Genomic DNA, 23847 nt, shown 5'->3' on the forward strand with positions numbered 1-23847 from the left:
TTTTTGTGGGTCAACCGAGAAAACTAGAGGAGCTGTTACAGGGTTAAGCGGATGCGGAAAACGGAGGACTATATCGATAGAAAAGACGGTGCACATGCCCAGTGCGCAATAGCGAGAGCTTGGGGTAGGAATTTACAGACAAATATAGGAGCGCACATTTAGAAAGGCGGTAAATGGGAGAGAAAAGATAAAGGTTGGTAACGAGGGAGTGCCGAAATAATACGCACGGCAGAAAAGGGAGACGGGGAAGTGATGAAGAAACAGGGGACGAAGGACAACAAGTTTGAGGGAGAAAGGGGAACAGATCAGAAACAAAATTCACGCATCTCCACGAAGTGAATCATGACGATTGGGCGAAGCACTGGGGATAGTTCTTACCGTAAATCACCACTGCTAAAACGATTTCCAATGCAATCCAATACAATTCAATTTAATCCAATCCAATCCAATCCAATCTATTTCAATCCAATCCAATCCAAATGCAAATCCAATTCAATCCAATCCAATGTTCCTCTCGCATGCGGAGCATGGTTCTCCAGGGGCATTCTCTCTCTCTCTCCCTCCCTCCCTCCCCCTCTCTCTTTAACCTTTCGTGAACCTTTTATTTTTTTTGTTAACCTTTTGTGAACCTTGTTCACAGATGTTTCGATTTACACGGTGCTGTGCGTCTCTCTCTCTCTCTCTCTCTAACCTTTTGTGAACCTTTTATTTTGTTCTTACCCTTTTGTGAACCGTTTATCCACAGGTGTTTCGATTCACACGGTGGTGTGCCGTGAGAACGGACGCCGGATGCCGGACCGCCATCACCCCTAAAAAAGTCCTTCGGTAACGGAAAGCTGCTGGTATGTCGACGGTATACTAGACGTGTACTGTGTTCTTATTACTGGGGCAGGTCGTGCATAAGCAAAAGTTGGTGACCTTTTAAGTTTATTTACTGGGAAGCTGCAATGCCGCTGGTGTACAGGGACGAACATCGGAGCGCGGAACGGTGAAGGCTACGCCACTTCCGGCGCACTTTTTGCACCGCGCGATACCCTAGCGGCCTTGACCTGTTAGATTCATTTCTAACCGCCTGGTTTGCTCGGTTGCTTGGGGGAATTATAAAAAATTCCCAGACAGTGACCCCGAGGTCACACGGCCGACATCGTCAGCTGTTAGCAGCACGCTAGTCGATTTCCATGATTATTCAGGAACAACGTTTCCTGCGGTACATGCTGGAGTTCCAGCTTTAGAACTAGAAAATATCCAGAGCGTGGGCCGGTGTCTAGTGTATATATGTGGGTACTAGATGATAAATGCTTTGGGATACCCGGACCTGCTTAACGCGTAAAAAGGAATATATCTATATCAGTTTTTACGTCAACCACCATTATCAGAATCTCGATAGCCTGCATTCAATACTACCAGTAGTAAACTGAAACTTTTGAACGAGAAGTAGTAGTGGTTTTCTAGTCAGGGAATACAAGTGATGACGGGGCGACCAATGCCCTAGATGCGAGAAGTTCGGCATTCAATGTAAATGAATCAACAATTAGCAAAGTATTAAACGAAACAAGTTGATTTTGTAGTAAGGCAAAACTATGTTCACCCAATTGATATTAGGACGGAATAACATGTGTCCAGATATCCATAAAAAATTGTGGGGGTTTCTGCGTAGCAAACATTTTATTATTATTTTTACTCAGTTATTTGGTAATCTGGACTACTAAACCTAACTTGGCGTTGCCCGTGTTATAAAGCAAGGCTTTCTATCTCTACCAGCTAACGGTGCTTTCGCGGCGTGCGGGACAATAAACGCCCAACGTGGCGGAGGCGGCGGTGGCGGGGGGGGGGGGGGGGGGGTCAAAAAGCACACTGTAGACGGCGTGGCGAATTTACCCCGCGTTCCCCGCGCCGAGGGGCCTGCTCGCCGGCGGGCGCGTCGGCAGTACGGCTTTGTCGTCTGCTTTAGCGACAGTTGTTTTGGGCGTGTTTTGGCGCAGCTTCACGTCCACTGCGCGCTTCCTTCACACGGCTTCGTTAACTTTTTCGACAACACCTCCTGGGTAAACCGAACCCCGACGGAATTAAAGTGGTCGTACGCCAAACATACGTTAAGGATTGGTTATAAGGGCGGCAAAACAAAATGTAGAGACCACATGCAGCCCCCCCAAAAAGAAACGCAACCTTTTGCGCACTGCTTGCCACGAATGGGACTTCGTTTTCTAAATTGGTGAATACCAATCCGGTTGTGTTTTAAAAGGTGAAAGGAGCAACTAGTTCTGATAAAATGTGATCATAAAAGCTCTCTCCGCTTTCTCGCAATTCTCCAACTTACTAAACTAACTAGTTTAAATCGGTATAAATGGGAATCACTAAGTTCACACGCCGAATTGTTTCGGTGTCTACGCTTGTGTCACGCAGTGGTGAGCCCCGAGCTAGTAGATCGGGATGGCTAGGTTCCGCTGTCTCACCGTTCGAAAGACGCTCCTCCCCGTTTTCTTTCTGCCGGCGCCCGGCCGGGCTATGGCGGTGGTGTCCAGCGCTCTAGCCCGGCCGTGGCCGACGCTACTGCGTTCGGGACTTCGCCCCCGCGAATTCAGTGACGGCTGGCAGAATCTATGGTTTAACTCTTTGTAGAGCCACGTGTGTGAATTTAAGTGGCGTCGCATGGGCAACTGTTTTGGGTGTCGTTTAAAGCTTTGCTTTCCAACCACCTTCACAGCATGGATTCGAGCCATTTTTTTAAACGCCCATTCATATGACTGCAAAAAGTAATAGAGAGACAAAAAAGAAGGACGCGATTGGCGCGGGGTATTTCTATATATAAATCACTAGCGGTACCCAGCAATGACCGGGTGGGCAGATATATCGATTGGTGTTGAGTTATTCGTTTCTTGTCATAATTAGTTGAGCACTAGAGCTGCGCGGAAGTGGAGTCAGTCAGTCGGTCGGTCGGTCAGTCGGTCGGTCGGTCGGTCGGTCGGTCGGTCGGTCGGTCGGTCGGTCGGTCGGTCGGTCGGTCGGTCGGTCGGTCGGTCGGTCGGTCGGTCGGTCGTTCGGTCGGTCGGTCGTTTGGTCGGTTGGTCGGTCTGTCGGTCGGTCGGTCGGTCGTCGGTCGGTCGAACTTTCGCAATAAAAAAGAATCACCTCATGTATATTATGGCCATGTTTCCCCCTTTTTTGCTTAAAATTCGTCTAGGTAGCCGCACGATATCGCTCCTAGCGTAGACATTTTACCCCTGCAGTTATGCGTAATGGAGGAGGACCGCGCTTTTCGCACGTATAATAATAGATGGGCCCGATGTCGCTGACACAGCGCATTTCCTCTGAAAGACTTCCCGGCGTTGCCATCAGCAACCCGGGTAGCCCTCATAGCCCGCCACATGCACCCGATTTTCAACAAGGGCTGTAGAGAAGCTCGCGTTCGTCATCTCAACAAGTTCTGTACACAGACTTTGCACAGCACCCCCGATCCCGAAAAACTACAATTGTTGCCCTTACTCCGCAAGGTGAGGTGGCCACAGCAGCATCTTATTGTAGTTTATCACCCACAGCGGCTGAGGCCATCGCGATTGCATACGCTGCAGCTACCCACCAGGACCAACCACAAGTCACAGTTCTCACCGATTCCCAACAGGCCTGCCGACTGTATCAGTACGGCAGGGTACAGGGATGCGCCTTTCGTCTCCGCCGGACCTTGTCCGAAGATCTTGAAACCGCCATCGTATGGACCCCAGGCCCCTCGGGCCTTGCCGGGAACGAGGCAGCTCACGCTGCCGCCCGCGATCTCCACTTCCGGGCATTCCCATCCTTAAGGCAAGATGCCTAGAGCTGCTCGGCCTCCACAATCTACTCTGTAGCACCCCTCGAGCCTTCATGCAATGCCATCCTATCCCACTACCTGCACTTCAGAAGGATCTAGCCACCGCCCCACCCTACTCTCAGCAACTAACAGTCTCATATATGGCGCCGGCTACAGTCCGTAACACCACGTCAATTTGTACCAAGGGGTACGAGAAAGTGGTAGGTACTTCAGTACCCCTGCGCATCAACCAGTAAAATTGGTACAAGCATCCCCTGAACAGGGAATCTCGTGCTTGGGAAGCTACCCGACCTTGTCGGGAAATGCCCCGGGGGAAGGGATCGTAACTGCGGGGTACCGTCTGCATTTTTAGGGGCGAAGCACCTTAATGCCGAGGCTTGTCCGACGTCTGGCATCCGTGCTCACAGCAGAGCACCATATAAATCAAAACATCTGTGAATAAGAGGTTTACAAAAGGCTAACAGCAAAATAAAAGTTTCACAAAAGGTTAGAGAGAGAGAGGGGGGAGAGGGAGGAAAAAGAGAGAGCTTCTGGAGAGCCGTGCATTGGAGAGCCGTGGAAGGAGCATTTGATTGGATTCGGATTGTATTGGATTTGGATAGGAATTGGATTGGATTGGATTAAATTGAATTTTTTTAATGGCTGACACAACTGATAGCGCGCTCGCGCTGCGAGGACCAGATCTTCCTCTGCCCATTATGATGGTGATATTAACTAAAAGCATTGCCACAGTCATTTTAGGTTAATCTCCTATACGGACACTTGTTACAGGTACATGGGCGTGGGCTTGTAGGGAGAGATAAAACTTTATTTGAAGCGGCCCATGTCCGGCCTGCCGAAAATGGGTTTTGGTGGGCCTGGAATGTGTTCAGGCGGGTATTCCGCAGGTGTCAGGGCCCCGCACATGGATAATTTGCCGGGCGAGGCGAGGCCAAAGGATGGGGCAAAGATCAGGCGGAGGAGCGACCCAGCTTTCCCATGAGTATGAAATGTGGGATGGTAAAAGGTGTGGATGAAGAAAGTGGGGTGATCGCCTGGCGCGAGGACAAGTCCAGTAAGCATGTTTAACGTCGGGACAGGCACCACATACCTGACACTGGGGCGTGCCATGTCGGGTTGTTTTATAGTGAAGAATTAGATCACAAGGGAGGGAGAGAGCAGTAAGCCTGACGGATGTAAGAGCCTTCACTGCGTGTGAGATCAGAAATGGGAGGAGTTAGATTGAGGCGGGATCTGCCTGGAGCAGCGACTAAATAAATATGTGCCTGCTGGTCGCTGTACATCGTCTACAAGCGACTATGAATTTGTCTCCTTCTTTGTCTTTAAACAGGTGAGAAAATTTGAACTGGCCTCGAGGACATACCGTGGCGCCACCTACGAGTGACGACACTTGTAGGACGCCGGGTCGCGTTGTCGTCTGCTACAACACATTTCCTGCGCGTACGCGGAAGCGTGTTTTTCTTTTTGTGTGTGTGTGTGGCCACAGTTTCCCCCGTCCTTGTGGATTTGATGCAAATTACCCAAAAAGCTGTCTGCAGCCCCAATAATCCGGGCAAGCAATCAGCGACTCGCTTGTTCCCGGCGACACCGCCGCGTTGAGGTAGTTGCTAGCAACGCGACCCACAGCTCGTACGCAGCCAACTAACGCCAAGGACGATGCAACTGATGCCGAGAAAAGGACGCTGTAAATTCATTATGAAATACTTGGGACGGGACATGAACGAGACTTTGTGTGCAAGGAAACACCTTGTAACAGCGACGGAAAGGCGTCGTTCACTCGTGATCTCACCGCGCGTACTGCTCGCATTGCCTGGTGAATGAATGACTACGCGAGAACGGTGATCGGATTGCTTCGCCGCACATGTGTTGTTATGGTCTGCAGTTTGGCTCAATCAGTGCCTATTTCCCCAACAATGGTTTTATAGTTATGCCCGGATTTTATGAACCATCACTGCCGTAGCCTGTGCTCGGCACGGCTGATATGTTTACTTTTCGCGACTTGTCCACAATGTAGGAAACGTATGAACGTGAGTTTTTAACGCCTTCGAGCGGGTTTGTACATGGCTATATGTAATTTTCATTACAACCTCGGCGTGGGAATTTATAATTGCAACGTGAGCTTTTACTCTGCACGTCTATGTTTAGTTTTCGTGACTTGTCCTCAATGTATGAACTGTATGAACATGAGTTTTTAACGCATTCGAGCGGGTTTGTACATGGCTTTATGTAGTTTCCATTACAACCTCGGCGTGGTAATTTACAATTGCAGCGTGAGCGTTTGTCTATTTTCAGTGAGCTGTCCTTTCTCAAGCATCAATTTCGAAATGAAACTCACTACTGCTCACAGAAGGCGAGACTGTGTACGAGGCGAAACACGTCGTTAATGATTTGCGGTAATGGGGAGTTTTAGAATAGGAGAACCGAGAGGAGGGGTCCTCCAAGAAGTTAGGGGAACCCAAACTCAACCCGCGCGCGCGCGAGGGCAGGGTCTTCTCCAAAAGCTCGCAGCCGGCTTCGGATGCACGTAATCGAATGTTGGGAACTTCAGGCTTAACGTCACGGGAGATATTTATTCAATCAATCAATCAATCAATCGATTACAGAGTACAGGGAACAGTACATTTGTTACACATGAAAGGGACAAGGTTCGCAAAAAGGCAATTTAATGCCTGACAAAGTGCCGCAACCTGTCCCAGTCAATAAAGCACACAAGGAGCATGTTTGAGACGTAAAAAAAAAAGTTAAAATCATCTGGCTTCACTACTTACTAAAAGTGACACATACGTACATGTCGATTTTTAAAGTCAACCAAAGTTAAATTCATCTGTCTTCACAACTAACTAAAAGGGACACATCCATACACGTCTATTTTTAAAGTCAGCCTGAGGGATGCGAACTAAAATGAAATTGGCAGAAAAAAGAAGAAAAGAAAAAGAAAAACGAAAAAGAGAAACAGAAGAAAAGAAAAACAAATTTACTGTTGAAGCTTTAGTAGATGTGTGTGTATTTTCTTTTTAAACGAAATTACTGAGCGGCTTTCTTGCACCATGGTTTTAATGGCTGGATGAGGTTGTAATGGCTGGATTTCATCGCCGCTATCGTTACAGTTGCGAATGACAGTCCCGAACACAACTTTTCACCGCACTGCCACCCCCCTTCTGGTATGTGGAACTCTGTAACCGCGGTAATTGCCGTTTAAGCGATCGATGATCAAGATGCCTGCCACGGCTCGGCCGATACTTGCACGCAGGTATCGCCCCCCTTCGGTCACTTGCCACACCGCGCGTGAACGGGCCGGCGCTGCCGGGACCGACCTCCGCGGCCAGCCGGCGTAAATCGCGGCAGATATTTCAGCATCGCTTTGAAAACCATACCTGATGACACTACCTAGCAAAATTTTTAATCACACGAACACCCACTTTCACCAATGTGGAGCTTCTTTTCCACGACTTGTGTGATTTATGAAGCGGCGACAAGTTGCTGCCGTGACCTGCGTCGGTTCGAGCCGCTCCGTCGGCCGTGCGGGCAGGCACGGTGGGTGCGTGTGCTTCTGCGAGCAGTAAACGCTTCATGATTTCCTTCTTTATACATTTCTTGCAAACAAGGGAAATCTAGAAACTAAACTCGACGATCGTCGTAGTCCACATTGTTGATCAGGGAAACAAGCCGCTGCCTACGCTTCGGTCACATACGTCATACACCACCACGCTCATATTTGCGGATAATGTACCACAAGTGATACAGTTATATAGTCCCCGTGAGATCAAACTGCGCTTGACACACTGAGAATTAACTTCAAATTACGGAAATGAACACGAAAATACTTTTAGAACGCGCTTCCTAAGCGAAGTGTTACTCGCTGCAAGCCAGCTACGTAGGAAGATAGGAACGGTGATCCTACAAGTGACGTCAAAACGACCGCAGCGCCGGCCTCACCAGTGGAGGGCCTCGCGGCCAATACAAAGTTATCCACGAGGACTAGTTGCTTCCTCTTTGAAAAGCTTGTGCGGACTTTCCCAAATTTCGATTTAGTTTTTGATAGGTTCCTTACCCTCAGTCGTCTACTTTTAACAGCAAACAGCAACACTCTTTGCTGCTGCTGTTGTTTCACGTCTTTATTTCACTTAAATTGCCCCTGGGGAGCTGCTGTGAAATGAAAAAAAAAAACCCTTAAGGGGATCAAAAATAAAGAAACGAGGTCCTGGGCAGTTGCGGATCGGGGACCCACGGCGCCATTGTCCATTGCGGAGGCCTTCCGGTGTGCCCCTCAGGCGGTATGCCCGAGGGCGAGGAGCCTGGCGCCAGCTGTGATTGTGGGTGCCTTTGAATGTATTCTGATAAAAAAACACTTGTGGCCAAGTGAATACCATTCCTGCCTCAGCAGCACGAGGGTCTGAGTTCGATCCTTCTAGCTTGCGATGTACAATGCGCTCGACGACCAGCCCCGGCTTGGATGCACAGCAACTCCTGGTGTCCAGGGCTGAGACAGCAAGGTCGTCCCATGGTCTCCTGGACTGAGGAGCCACTCCCACATCACCAGGCTCACAATAAAGTTTTTCCTCCTCCTCGTGAATTGACGAACAGACGGCGACAAACATGGCTGCTTAATGAGATATCACGCACACACGGCAATAGATACGTCAATAAAATGCACTCTCAATAAAAGTACTATTGTATTGCTACAATGCTAGTGGGGGCGTCTGGGTCCTACCTTTTCCCTAAATATTTTCTCCGCGAAGTGCTTCAAACCCAACCACTTTTTTCTGCTCGTATCCCCAGAAACCGGTATGCTGACTACACGAATGCTTTCAGAGCAACGCCATTAAAAGGGCTGGACGCCCTTTCGTTGAACCCCACAGTTCCCCGAGCACCCAATTCAGGGCGATTCACCCAGCAGCAGACAAAACACCCCTAGTCAGGCCCACCTCACAAGACTTCGAATCCTCCTTCGAATGAGACTTCGCTGCTTCGGTGTGAGGCGACAAGATCACCCAAAATAAAGCCATCGTGCGGATCCTCGCCCATTCGCCCTTTTCCGCCGTCGTGCGTTTATTAAAGTCCACGTCCACGACGTCCCCTTGTTGCAGTTAAATAAATAAATAAATAAATAAATAAATAAATAACTAAATAAATAAATAAAAAACCGTGCAATACGCGTTAAAGTAACCGGCAGTGTCAAACACGTACGAGGTTTCTCGGAGCGTCTTTAGCTCTTTTTCGCACCCAGCTCCAGCTAGCACAAAAAGGTTACAAAACGTATATACTGCGTATATTCCAGACGAACAAAACTGGCTACAAAACGACTCGGAAAAGACGCCCGCCATTGTGAAGACGTCTTATATCTCCGCTAACGTCCGGCTGGCTTAACCTTTTCTAGACGACCTAAAACCGATTTTGTAAACGTTGAGAAAAGGGATTATAAAATGCCTATAAAATTTGTTTTGGGTGTATTACTGAATCGGTGTACAAGACGTCTTGTAAACGCCTTCAAAATATCGGTTTATATCTGGTCATTGGGGGTACCGCTAATATCCCTTTGTTGGCCTATTACAGCTGCATAAAAGCAGCCTGATAGACGACGACCACGTGCCTTTTGTTCGCACTTTACACACAATTATCGTGTAAAATAACGGAAAAAGTGTAGTGTGCGACAAAATACAACGCACCGCACTCCATCCCTACGTTACACAATATTCAGAATAATCGAAACACAATCACTCCAAACATTTTATTGAATTCGGTGCAACAAACTAGCAAACACTAGAATATATTGCCGCGAACCATACATTGGGTTTGTTTATTTGTGTTTTGCTTTTACCGCCCGGCTGCGCCGGTCTGTGTTATCTCTGCGCCAAGGGAAGCGCGTGTTCCATTCTTTCTTTCTGTGCCGCATGTGTTATCTGTTGTGATAGGGAGAGCATTCCGATCTAACGTGAACAGCCCAGAATAATCTTCTTGGATCTACTATGTTCTCGATGCGAATCGACGTTTCGAGAACCACGCGCGCCAAAAGATAAAAAGCCTGCAGTGCGGACGCCGGGGCATTCGATTCGACGACACTCGCCTGTGCAAGTCACTTTGTTGACCGCTGCTTCGCCGCCTCTGTATTCTTTTGAGTTGTTAGGGGAGCACAAGTTCGCTCCAATAAACGTGTTTCTCATTCAACACCACTGCATCGTCCTTGTCTTCGTGACATCTGGTGGAGGTGCTGGGTACGCACCCTTCATGCCCACTACAACCTCGAAAAGCCGCCAAGCCAGTCCAACAAGAGCCAGCCCCCGCCTGCAAGATTTACCGCCCGAGTTCGGTCTTCTGCCAGAAGGGCCCAAGAGAAGGAACGCTGCAACCAACACCATGGTGCAAGAAACAACGTCGCCAATCATCCTGCAGCAGCCCCGAGAACCGCCATCGTTCCGGGGAGCCCCCGCTGAAGACCCCGAAGAATGGTTGGAGAAGTTGGAGCGCGTCCGCATCTTCAACAGGTGGGACGATGAAGAAACGTTCCGGCATGTCTTCTTTTACTTAGAAGATGCTGCTCGAACTTGGTTCGAGAACCATGAGAGCTCTTTGACCGACTGGACTCAATTCAAGAGGGAGTTCCTTAAGACCTTCACTACCGTGGTGAGAAAAGAGCGAGCTGCGCTTTTGCTTGAAACTCGAACGCAGCACCCCAACGAAGGAGTCGTGATTTTTGTTGAGGAGATGAAGCGACTTTTTCGTCGTGCGGACCCTGAAATGACCGAGGAAAAGAAGCTCAGGTTTCTAATGCGAGGAGTGAAGCAAGAGCTTTTTGCTTGTCTAGTCCGTAACCCTCCGAAGACAGTGGCCGAATTCGCGTCTGAGGCGGCCGCGATGGAGAAGATGCTAGAAATTCGAACCAGGCAGTACGACCGCCCTGTCAACGCGCTGTTCTCGGAAACCATCGGTGCTGCAAATGGAAGCTCCGATACATTGCGAGAGACCATCCGAGCAGTGGTCAGGGAGGAGCTTCGGAAGCTTTTTCCAACGACGCCGCAACCTCAAGTGGCTTCCCTGACCGACGTAATCCGAGAAGAAGTCCAAAACGCACTGGGAACTTCTACGCCGTCGGAAGCACCCCGCGAACCACAAGCCATGACCTACTCCTCGGCTGTTCGTCAACCCCGCCCTGCTCCAACCCGTCGTCAAGAGGCTGAGCCATACCGCCGTCCAACGCCGCCCGCCCGACGCCCTGTAGACCAATACCAGACGCCAAGGAAGACCGACGTGTGGCGAACGGCCGATAATCGCCCGCTGTGCTACCACTGCGGAGAGGCCGACCACATCTACCGTCGCTGTCCCTAGAAGAGGCTCGGTTTGCGAGGGTTCTCCGTCGACGCCCCACGCCCCCGATACGGCCAGCGCCCTGCTGAGATCGAAGAATACCTCTCCAACACCAACCGAGGACCAGCCCGCTTCAACCGTTCACCGTCGCCCTACCCGTCTCAGTCACCAAACCGCCGCAGCACTGCTGACTTCTCACGTGGAAGGTCCCCCAGCCCACCCGGGGGAAACTAAAAGCAGCAACTTCGGGAGGTAAAGTTGCACAACGGCGGAAAAATGAAAACCCTCCAACGACGCAGCGACTCGCTGAAGACCATCATTCACGACATGCCCTCATCCCGACGACCCGACCTAGCCCTAACGAGACTCCTGAACACGACGACAGCTACACGGCGCGACGCGTACCCGACCTGACCAAGACGTCCGTTGAGAAGACGACGACAACGACGATGCACAGTGCCCGACCATCAACACGTACAAGCAGAGATACGACGCCCCGACGAACCCGCAACTCGAGGACGACTGCATCTGACGTCAAGGTGTCCATCGACGGCTTTGACGTAGTCGCCCTCGTAGACACGGGAGCTGACTATTCGGTAATGAGCGGACCATTTGCGTCTAAACTGAAGAAAGTTATGACCAGATGGGACGGTCCGCACATACGCACAGCAGGAGGCCACCTCGTGACGCCAAGTGGAACGTGCACATCGCGCGTCACCATAGACGGCACAACGTACCCTGCGGCGTTCGTCGTTCTGCCTAACTGCTCCCGCGACGTGATTCTCGGAATGGACTTTTTGACGGACAACGGCGCAATAATTGATCTGCAGACCAAGTCGATAACATTTTCCTCCAATCACTCCACGACGCCGCAGCCGAACCCCGATCACCGTGCTGCTGTCAGGATCGCCGACGATCACATCACCCTGCCACCCCGCGCAAGCTTGATGATCGCCGTCTACTGTGAGGATGCTGCTTCTGACATCGACGCTATCGTAGAGAGTGATCGAAGGTTGCTTCTCGACCGCGGTGTCTCCGTCGCAAGAGGCATTGCGCACTTTAAGCAACGCCAATCTCACGTTTTGGTCACTAATTTCACCGAAGAGTACCAGCATTTAAACAAGGGAGCTGCAATTGCGTTCCTCGAAGAAACGCAAGAAGCAAGTGATGTGATCGCAGTCGCCGACTTTGAACGCACACCCGTAGAAACATTCAAGCTCCCGCAGCCATTCGACGTGAATCCGGCGCTACCGCAAGAACAACGGAAAAAATTATTGGCTTTGCTGCGTCGCTATAGCGAATGTTTTTCGTCGAGCGCAAAACTACGTCAGACCCCTCTAGCGAAGCACCGAATAATAACCGAAGATGGAGCCCGACCTACCCGACAGTCACCGTACCGCGTCTCTTCACACGAACGGGAAGCCATCCGGACTCAAGTCGACGACATGCTGAGCGATGACATTATACAGCCATCGAAAAGCCCCTGGGCTGCGCCCGTCGTACTCGTAAAGAAAAAAGACGGCACATTAAGGTTTTGCGTTGACTACCGGCGACTGAACAAAATCACGAAAAAGGACGTGTACCCCCTCCCCCGAATCGACGACGCCCTCGACCACCTCTGCCACGCGAAGTACTTCTCATCGATGGACCTGAAGACCGGCTACTGGCAAATTGAAGTGGACGAGAGATACCGAGAGAAGACTGCATTTATAACCCCAGACGGCCTATACGAGTTCAAGGTGATGCCGTTTGGGCTGTGCACAGCACCAGCGACGTTTCAAAGAGTCATGGACACTGTGCTAGCTGGCCTTAAGTGGCACACCTGCCTCGTATACCTCGACGACGTAGTGGTATTCGCCCGGACTTTCGACGAACACCTTGCAAGGTTGGAGTCTGTACTCGAGGCCATTCGTACGTCGGGGTTGACGCTGAAGCCTGAAAAGTGCCGTTTCGCATACGGGGAACTCAAGTTCTTGGGCCACGTCGTCAACGCCGAGGGAGTCCTACCTGACCCGGCAAAAACTTCAGCCATTGCGAACTTCCCAAGGCCAAAAGACAAGAAGGGCGTGCGGAGATTTCTCGGGCTGTGCGCATACTACCGGCGCTTCGTCGCAAACTTCGCACGCATTGCAGAGCCACTCACGCGCTTGACGAAAGATAGCACCCCTTTCAGCTGGGAAAACGACCAAGAAAAAGCATTCGGCGAGCTGCAAAAACGCCTGCAAAGCCCGCCCGTGCTCGCTCATTTCGACGGAAATGCCGAAACGGAAATGCATACGGACGCCAGTGATATAGGCTTGGGTGCCGTCCTTGTCCAAAAGCAAAGCGGCTGCGAAAGGGTAATCGCCTATGCTAGCCGTGGTCTGTCGAAGGAGGAGAAAAACTATTCTGCCTCTGAGAAAGAGTGCCTGGCTATTATATGGGCGATTTCAAAATTTCGCCCATACGTGTATGGAAGGCCATTCAAGGTTGTAACAGACCACCATGCGCTGTGTTGGCTCGCCAATTTGAAGGACCCCTCTGGCCGTCTTGGGCGGTGGAGCTTGCGCCTGCAGGAGTTCGACGTTACAGTCGTTTATAAATCCGGCAGGAAACACTCCGACGCCGACTGCCTGTCCCGCGCCCCCGTCGACCCACCACCACAAGACTCTGATGAAGACAGCGCGTTCTTCGGGATCGTGACGGAGAGCGACCTAGCCGCCCAGCAGCGTGCCGACCCCGACTTACGCGTCATAATCGAGTACCTCGAGGGATGCAACGTTGCCGTTCCTAGGACCTTCAAACGCAGTTTACCAGCATTCAGCCTGAGAAACTCCGTCCTTGTGAAGAAGAATTTCAGCCCCGGAACAAGAGCGAATTACCTCCTCGTCATCCCCGCGGACCTTCGTGACGAAATTTTGGAAGCGTGCCACGACGACCCGTCTTCCGGACATCTGGGCACAGCCCGCACTATCGGAAAAATCAAGGCGAGGTACTACTGGCCCGGCCTTACCTCTGACGTCACCCACTACGTCCGGAGCTGCCGTGACTGCCAGCGACGAAAAACGCCGCCGACAAGACCCGCCGGACTTCTGCAACCGATCGCCGTCCCATCGAGACCATTTCAACAGATTGGAATGGACCTTTTAGGCCCGTTCCCTACGTCACGATCACATAACAAGTGGATTGTCGTAGCGACAGACTACATGACGCGCTACGCAGAGACCGCCGCTCTTCCGAGGGGGACTGCACAAGAAGTGGCGAAGTTCTTTATAAGCCAGGTTGTGCTGCGACATGGAGCCCCGGAAGTCCTAATCACAGACCGCGGAACGGCATTTACTGCGGAGCTGATGCAAGGAGTATTACGCTACAGCAACACGGATCACCGAAGAACGACGGCGTACCACCCCCAAACGAACGGACTAACAGAACGTCTGAACAAGACAATCGCAGATATGCTGTCAATGTACGTTGACGTTGAACATAAGACTTGGGACGAAGTGCTCCCGTATGTCACGTTTGCGTACAACACGGCTATCCAGGAGACGACACAGCTGACGCCGTTCGAGCTTGTCTACGGTAGAAGGCCGACTACGATGCTCGACGCCATGCTTCCGCACGTAGAAGACGACGATCTCAACGCCGACGTCCACGGATATCTTCAACGTGCGGAGGAGGCCCGCCAGCTCGCTCGAGTTCGTATAACGGACCAGCAGCTGGTGGATGCGGGCCGCTACAACCTCCGACGCCGAGACGCCGAGTACCAACCAGGGGATCGTGTGTGGGTTTGGACTCCCATCCGACGACGCGGACTCAGTGAGAAGCTCCTGCGAAGGTATTTCGGACCCTACCAGATTCTACGACGTGTTGGCCAACTTACCTACGAAGTGATCCCCGATGGTGACTCCGGCACATCACGACGACGCACGCGGCCTGAAGTCGTCCACGTGGTTCGCTTAAAACCTTTCTACGGACGATGACGAACTTTTATTTTCATTTGTTCGGACTGTCGCTTATGTTAGCATCGGGTCGATGCACTCTTAGAGGGGGGGGGGGGGGGGGGTAATGCCGCGAACCATACATTGGGTTTGTTTATTTGTGTTTTGCTTTTACCGCCCGGCTGCGCCGGTCTGTGTTATCTCTGCGCCAAGGGAAGCGCGTGTTCATTTCTTTCTTTCTGTGCCGCATGTGTTATCTGTTGTGATAGGGAGAGCATTCCGATCTAACGTGAACAGCCCAGAATAATCTTCTTGGATCTACTATGTTCTCGATGCGAATCGACGTTTCGAGAACCACGCGCGCCAAAAGATAAAAAGCCTGCAGTGCGGACGCCGGGGCATTCTATTCGACGACACTCGCCTGTGCAAGTCACTTTGTTGACCGCTGCTTCGCCGCCTCTGTATTCTTTTGAGTTGTTAGGGGAGCACAAGTTCGCTCCAATAAACGTGTTTCTCATTCAACACCACTGCATCGTCCTTGTCTTCGTGACAATATGATTTACGGTTTGATTCTGATTAGGAATTTCTAGTGTGAAAAGACTGCAAATTTCTTCAGAAAACCCCGTCCCGGCCCTTTTCCCATCGGTCTTCCGCTGGCTTGACAGCGGTGACGATTTCATGGGACGTTCCTTTGAAAAAAAGAAACGTAATCAGGACGCGTGGGTGCGACACGACGAGAATTCAAACCTACAAATAATTCCGAAACACACTGCAACCACACCAAAAGAAGAACAATGACCCCTGCAAATCCAATCGTTAAACTTTGCATACGACACAGCAGTTTCCAAACCAGAGGCAAGTAGAAATACAGTAGAATCTCGATAAATGTAAAGTTATACGCGTGAAGTTAAAGTTGTAAAGTTATGTGCGCAAATTAAATGTAAAGTTATGCGCCTGTCCCGCAGTGTTTGCAGTCAATTTACTTACTATTTAAGCGACATACCTCTTGAATCTACTACCTCGTACAAGTACTTAGGGCCGCGAATGTGTTCACTTGCAATTATATTGCGAGGCAGAGGTAAAACTTTTGGCGTACGCAGACGGCATTGCTCTTTTCTGTACGACCAAGGATAGTGTTACAAAAGTGGTGGACATTGTTAAACGTTTTGGGTCAATCACAGGTAGTGGGGTAAACTGGGGGAAATGTTTGGGATTTTGGCATGGGGACTGGTCTTTGACACCGGAATTTTTTGCCAACGTGAGCTGGGAAACCAGTCTCGTTAAGTATCTAGGGACGCCACTGGAGTGCTACCAGGACAGCGAACCGTATTGGCGTACCCGAACGCAGGACATACGCGACAGGTCAGAAAAGTGGAAAGGGATTTTTCTTTCAGTGTTTGCTAAAGCAACTGTTTGTAATTTATTTTTTATTGCCAAAGTGTGGTACGTTATGCAAGTGTTGCACTGCTCGCGTTTGAATGTACAGAAAATGCATCGTGCATTTGCTGTGTTTATCTGGTCATCTACATGGGAAAGGTGCAGTAGAGATAACCTTTTTCGACGCGTCAAGGAGGGCGGTCTTGGATTGTCGCACCTGTTTGTCCGCCAGTTGGTGAATAGGTTCCTTTTTCTTCGCGATACAAGCGATCCTTTTTTGCGAACAGTTTGCCAGGTGCGGCTGTCTCAAGCACTGCCGGGATTTGTCGTATCCAGTTTGCACATACAGGGAAGGATTTCAGGATATTTTAAAGAAGTTGTCATGTCACTCAGGTTTCTGTCAACACGTTTTTCGATGGAATATTTGAGTACAGTGTCTCGTAGAAAATTATATAAAGATGTTTGCGACAGTCTGTTCCCGATACCGCGATATAGAGAACTGTACAAAGAAGGTCCAGGGCAGGATGTACTGGAAAGAGTTAAGCGTATGGCTGTAAAACCGGGGGTGAAGTCCTTTTTTTTCAAATTTCATTCGGGTACACTTACTGTGCAAACATGGTTAAAAGAAAAGGGGTTAGATACACCATGGGGTACTGACTGTACAATTTGTAAACAACAGGACAACATAGACCACGTTTTAAGTGCGAATGCACTTCTTAAGCGAGCCTGAATCGTCCGCCGCCGTAGTCCGCATAGCAACAGCTGCGGGTGCGCGCGCTCCTCGTCTTCCTTAGCAACGGGGGGAGATGGGCGCGCGCTGCCTGGCCACTGACATGGCACTTACCCACGTGGGGGATTGGCCAGGAATCGGGCGTGAGAAGGGCTAATGCACCCGCTTAAAGGAGTACTGACACGAAATTTCAAAGATGGGCGCGCGCTGCCTGGCCGCTGACATGGCACATACCCACGTGGGGGATTGGCCAGGAATCGGGCGTGAGAAGGGCTAATGTACCCGCTTAAAGGAGTACTGACACGAAATTTCAAAGCTGAGATCCGCTCTAGCAATCAAGGACAACGACAACACAAATAGGTGTCTGTGAATAAATGCATCTTTCTTTCTTTGTAGTTGTGTGTGTGTGTGTGATCTCTCTTTCGCGAACATTACCGAACCGCGCAAATTCAACTCGTGCATTCGCACTTTCACATTCTTCCCCTCGGGGAAATGCGGGGAATTTTTTATACACTGCTGGATGGCGGTTCACTTTTGGGATGTTATGCAGCGAACTTTACACAAAGACTTCCCACTTACCCCGCATGTTATACGGTATTTACCCACAGAGAATAACGAAGGAGTCCCCTACGATTTAATAATGCTCCTGGGCCTTCACAGCATATGGAGGGCGCGCATGGCGTGGCTCCATGGCGACGTGGATGCCCGACCGGCCCGGCAGTTTTTGCGGGAGAATGTCACGCAGTTCGTTAAGGGGCTGAGAGTTCAGCAGCCAGTACCAGATTGGTTGGATTTTCTAGAGCCGTTAACTTCTCTAAAGTGATGATTAAATGACAAAACCTAGCCGGAGGCACGGCTGGTATGTTAATGTCGGTGTGTGTTGTACCAAATGCCGTGTGGTTATTTTTGTGTTGTAAGTGTGTGTTGAAGACTGGTAATAAAAAAAAAGTACAAGTACTTAGGCGTCCACATAACAGCCAATCTCTCCTGGGCACTGCACATCGAACAGATAATCAACAACGCTAACCGCACGCTTGGGTATCTACGCCGTAACTTTTCCAAAGCTCCATCTTCATTGAAATTAGCCTTGTACAAAACATTAGTACGACCTAAACTTGAATATGCTTCTTCGGTTTGGGATCCCAGCCACGTTAACTTAATTACATCGCTTGAGCTAGTTCAGAATAATTCCACACGCTTCATATTTTCGAACTACAATTGCACTGCTAGTATATCTGCAATGAGAAATAATCTGTCCCTGCCTACTCTGTCACTTCGAAGAAAAGTATCCCGCCTATCAACTTTTCATAAATTGTATCACCACCCCACCTTGCGCGACGAACTCATTTCGCAGCCCCAGTATTTTTCCCACCGCGTCGATCACCATCACAAGGTTGGAATTATCACCTATCGTACTAACACAGCTGCGCAGTCGTTCTTGCCTCGTTCTTCTCGCGAATGGAACCACCTTCCCCCTGAAATAGTTGCTATTCATGACAACCATCTTTTCCGTGAAACCGTAGCTAACATTGTAAACGCAGGATCTATTTAATGTATTTTTGTTTGTACGCTGACTTTTGCTTGCAATCGTACTAACTCTGTATTTTTTCCTCCCCACCATGTACCATGTGTTATTCAATGTAATCCACTCCCCTCTGTAATGCCATTTGGAACTGAGGGTATTATAAATAAATAAATAAATAAATAAATAAATAAATAAATAAATAAATAAATAAATAAATAAATAAACGGAAATTGCTTAAACGGAATTGCCGCTTAAACGGAACAGTTGCCTGGAATTTGGTTGGTTTTGTATTCAGATAACGTAAAAAAACTCTCGGTAATCGGAACTAAAATTTCCGCATCACCGTGTAAAGGGAACTAGAAATGGAACGTCTTGTGAAATCCACTGGCATGAGAATCACCTTTTTACGGTTCCGGCGGTTTCGTTCTGTTTTTTTTTTCTTCCTCCATGCTTTATTAGCCTTGTTGGCCTCGTAAGCCTCGTCTCGTAAGTGGTTAGCCGTGTTAGCGCAACGAATGCAACATCGCAGTTCTTGTTCCAGTCGCTCGGTCTCGATTCTAGTCACCGAGGCTACAGGGCTCACCTCCTGTCGCCTCGTTAGTGCCATCGTAGTGCTATTCGTCCTTCATTACCACGTTGCTGTCTTCTAAATTCGGTGGCTCGTAAGCACTCGCGAAGTTGAGGCCTCTAGCATCCGTGAAGATGCAGTTACAAGGACACAAACAAAAATAATTGACGCATTTTGTAGTGTACAGCGACTCATTGTTGCCAAATCAACTTTGTGAATGCTGTGCCTACGCTTCTTGTAGTTTTCTTGCTTTCTGAAAACTATCAGCTACAGTAACTTTCTAGTGGTTAGAGTTCCATGAAATGCCCTTAGAAGTGTGTACGCACATAAATTTGCATCTTACAACATCTCTCTCAGTAAACGGAACTCCTGTTAAACGGAACTAATTTTCCCGGTCCCTCTAGGTTCCGTTTATCGAGAGTCTACTGTATACAAAACAGCCCCACTGGCTCCGAAGAACACGGGATTTCCAACAAGCCCGCGCCGGGGGCGCATGCGCAGGATGTTTTCCTCTCGCTCCGCCGCCACAAATGTCAATGCATGAATGTCCGTTGGCCCAATGGAGGAAAAAAAAGAAGTTAGGAGACGGCATGACTTCATTCATCCCGACTTCGCAAGCCCACATCCGTTGACGCCACTCCCTCGCTGTTTTCCTTTCCCAAGCCACCGGAGTAAACCCTTAGATGTGACCTGTAATATTTTCTTTTTCTTCTAGCTTTATGCCGGCATTTGTTCGGTTGGAGCCGGCGCGCTCTCACACGGCGGCGTCACTCGGCACAGTGACGCCCGACGCCCACTTTGATATTACTTTTTACGACTAAGCTTCACGCTTATCCAGTGTCACCGTCTCATAACTTTTGTCTTCCTCCATGGTTGGCGCCCCCGCGTCTGTGATGCACAGCTGCTCGCGCCCTTCTGCCGTTATTCGTCGAGACATGCACAAGCGATACGCTCCTTGTGCCAGAGCGCCCGGCACAAATTCGCTGCACCTGGCGACGACGGGCCGATTCCCGCCTCAGTCAAACCACCCGCAGCAGATCTCCAGGTAGCACAGGACTGTTCGGCCTAAAACAGGCCGGTTTACTTTGGCCGGTGATTTTCTGTCCGGCCGTTTTCCGGCAGCCATGTTCGGCCCATGTCCAAATGTGGGCCTTTTGGCCGTATACGGCCGTACTCCCATGGCTGTCCAACGGCCAGTGTCCGTCGGCCAGTCGGCCGGCTTACGGTCATACGGCCAGATTCCAGCCGTAGGGCTCCGGCCATTCCAAAGCCACCCGTGTACGGCCGAAGTACGTCCGCCGGAGGACAGCCGAGATGCGGTCGTCGGACTCAAGCCGGACTACAGCTACCGGAAATACGGCCGTGCTACGGGCATTGGAGTTCAGCCACAGTACGTTAGCTGTACTCAGGCCGGTCACTGCATGTCGCGCAAGCAGATGACTCATTCGCGCAGTGCAGAAGCAGCACAAACCCAGCATTTTGGGTCCAATGCAGCCACATCAAAGTGAGCTCGTGCGCAACCACCAGCAGTCAAGCTTTCATCGCAGCCTTGCTTAATTACCAGCCTCAGTTGACAGCAAAATTCATTTATTAAACAGTGCTCACAAATTGTCGTTCCTTTATTTGCTGTGCCTCTTTTACTGCCGAACACAGAAAATATTCAGTTCTTTGTAGAGCTGGAATAGATGTATTGTCCAGGTCCTGATATCCTCTGTGGGGCGGCTTACCTGTAATAAACGGGGAAAGAGGAGGGGGGGGGGGGGGGGGCGGAGGGCGCATACTTTAGTGGGTTGAATTTCAGAGAGATAAATTGCGCCGCTTTTAGCCAATTTCTTTTAGGGCAATATTCCGGAACACTTTCATGCTATGACTACATAAACTATTTTTATAACAGTTGCTTGACCAATTTTGATGTATATAAAACCGGCGTGAATGCCTTTACGAAGCGTTTTAGTTCTCAACAAAACACTTAGGAGCATTTAATATAACTCCTTCACAAAAAAGTATGTCCAGTTTTTGCCCATTTTTCTTGCAAAGACATTTTCTACTCGATCAACGTTTCTGATGATCTTGCGCATGGCTGATACTAAGACGGAGCGAACAAGTACTTTCATTTTCAATCTATTTTAATGTTGTTTTCATGATTATACGTCCACACCACTTAGTCCAAAAGAGCTTAATTTTCTTCTAATGTCATACTACGTTCAAAGAATTCTAGACCCGTCGCGAATGACGCCCTGCTTCTAATGTCATACTACGTTCAAAGAATTCTAGACCCGTCGCAAATGACGCCCTGCTTCAGGTGGTTGCAGTTGTATCCCTTTGTGTTCACGCAAGGAAAGGCGTAAAATTAGAGTTACATAATTTGTTTCAAACCAATAACATAGCAATGGTAGCATACACACAGGAAATCTTGCATACTGCAACGAATAGGGCAATAAATATTTTATTGGTCAAGGTTGAATGTGTAGGGTTCTCAACCCATCGGAGGCAAACTTGCGCCTCTGGAAGTTTATTTATTTATTTATTTATTTATTTATTTATTTATTTATTTATTTATTTATTTATTTATTTATTTATTTATTCATTGTTTTATTTATTTATTTATTTATTTATTTATTTATTTATTTATTTATTTATTTATTTATTTATTTATTTATTTATTTATTTATTTATTTATTTATTTATTTATTTGATGCCTGCTTGCCTTTGCATGCATTACAGAAGGGAGATACATAACACTAATCATTAAATATGAGACAAAATAATAAAATAATTCTACAAAGCGCGCTGAAAATCGTCAATATAAACAGTTAATGCAATCATACGTCGAAGATAATTACACTGCAGTATTGATGTAAAATAAAATGAATCGCGCAAGGCGTCACCTTTAAAGGAAAGTAATAATTGGCTTTAACCTAGCGGTCCCACTTTGCGATATGTAGAATGGCGCTTGGACATACTTCTCCCCTTCTACAACAGTTTTCGAATGATAGATATTACGAAAAAAGTTCAACCTGTGGTTTCATCTGTGATCTTTCACGTCCTGCCATTTCAGTTTACTTTTACTTTCTCTCATGCTAAGTTGAGCGTGCCAATTACCTATACCAATCGCACTGACATATTCTGTATGCTTTCGAGCGTATCAACGAGATCTTTGGTGTAGGGATCCACGAAAACACATGCGTACTCCAAGATTGAGCGCACATGAGTGAAATACGGTTGTTCTTTTCAGTTAGATGGAGGTTCACTGAAATTTCGTCTCAGAAAGCCAAAAACATATGCAGCCGTAACTTTTATGGTGTGAACCTGCCTATTTAACCTCTAACCACTCCCTAAATAAACTCTTAGGTATTTATATTCCTCGGCCGTTGTCACAGCAGCATAATTTACGGTATACGTATCCAATTGGAATGAAGGTTTTCTTGTGAAGGTGGCGTTAACACACTGTTTAACATCCAAAAACTTTTCTGAATCAGCACACCAGGATGTTATTAAATTCGAATAAAGCTGCAGGTATACGGAATCACGTTCATTCGCTATAGTTCGGTTAACTACACAGTACTTTTGAACAAAGCTATAGGGCCAATAGTAATAACAATGCAAAAACCGATTCATTCAGTCCATAGGATGAAATGTACTACGCAGAAGGTGATATGCAACACCATCATTTGCTTTTTTGCAGTCCAAGAATATACAGTCAACCACTTTAAGCTTATCTATTGCAAGAGCCAAATAGTGCGTGAACTCAACAATCTGCGTTGAGCAAGAAAATCCTGACAAAAGCCGTGTTTGCTAGGATGCTGGCGATTATGTTTAACCAAATGAGTCATATCCCAGGAGTAGCTAAGCTCACCTTCAAACATCGGAACTAAATTAACAGCTAGGCTTCGTCAGTGACAAAGCTCTGTTGTTATCGCAAATTTAAAATAATTTTTTTTCTAAATAGGCAGTCGTAAAATCCCCTGAAGTAACATATAGTGCAGGGCATGAAGTTGATCCTACCAATGCACGAGCGAGTCTCTTCTACGTTTATCACCAACGACATAGTGCAACATTGCTTGCCTTAGTTTAATTGTAAGCAAATAAATTGCGCTTTTGCTCGCACTTGCCTTTTTTTGGTGGGGAGTCCTTGACATGGTGGCGGTTTAGTTCCTGCGTGGTGGCCGCTTGCTCGACGCCCTTGAAGGCCAGTTATTTAGGTGAACCATCTCCATCTCAGATCGGGCATCTCTGGCGGGTCGATGCCTCCAATGCTCTCCCTTTCTTGAGCGGGCGAATAGCCTCGAGCTGATACGTCGACGAAGCCGGCGGCAGAGGCGTGGTAGCGGCGATGACTGGCGAGGCTTAGCTCACCCGTCGGTGTGGCACAGTCTTCTTGTGGCAATAAATGACATTTCGATGGCCTAAAAGGTTCCCTGCTAATGTCCAGTGAGTCCTTCACCTTGCCCGTTCACCGAGAACACTCCTTATTGTTTGACAAACGATGTTCGTTCATTTAAAACGTAGAAACACGGAGCGGATGAAAAACGCGTCCCCGTCGTTCGGCTCCCTAACGGCTTTTTCTCCCCCCAGGAAAAAACCGGTCGGTCTCCTTCCAAACACGTCTGTGCATGAATTCTC

The sequence above is a fragment of the Haemaphysalis longicornis genome, unplaced genomic scaffold (assembly GCF_048455015.1).
Source record: "Haemaphysalis longicornis isolate Haplotype H1 unplaced genomic scaffold, Haemaphysalis longicornis Haplotype H1 scaffold_2, whole genome shotgun sequence".
In the NCBI taxonomy this organism is placed as follows: domain Eukaryota; kingdom Metazoa; phylum Arthropoda; class Arachnida; order Ixodida; family Ixodidae; genus Haemaphysalis; species Haemaphysalis longicornis.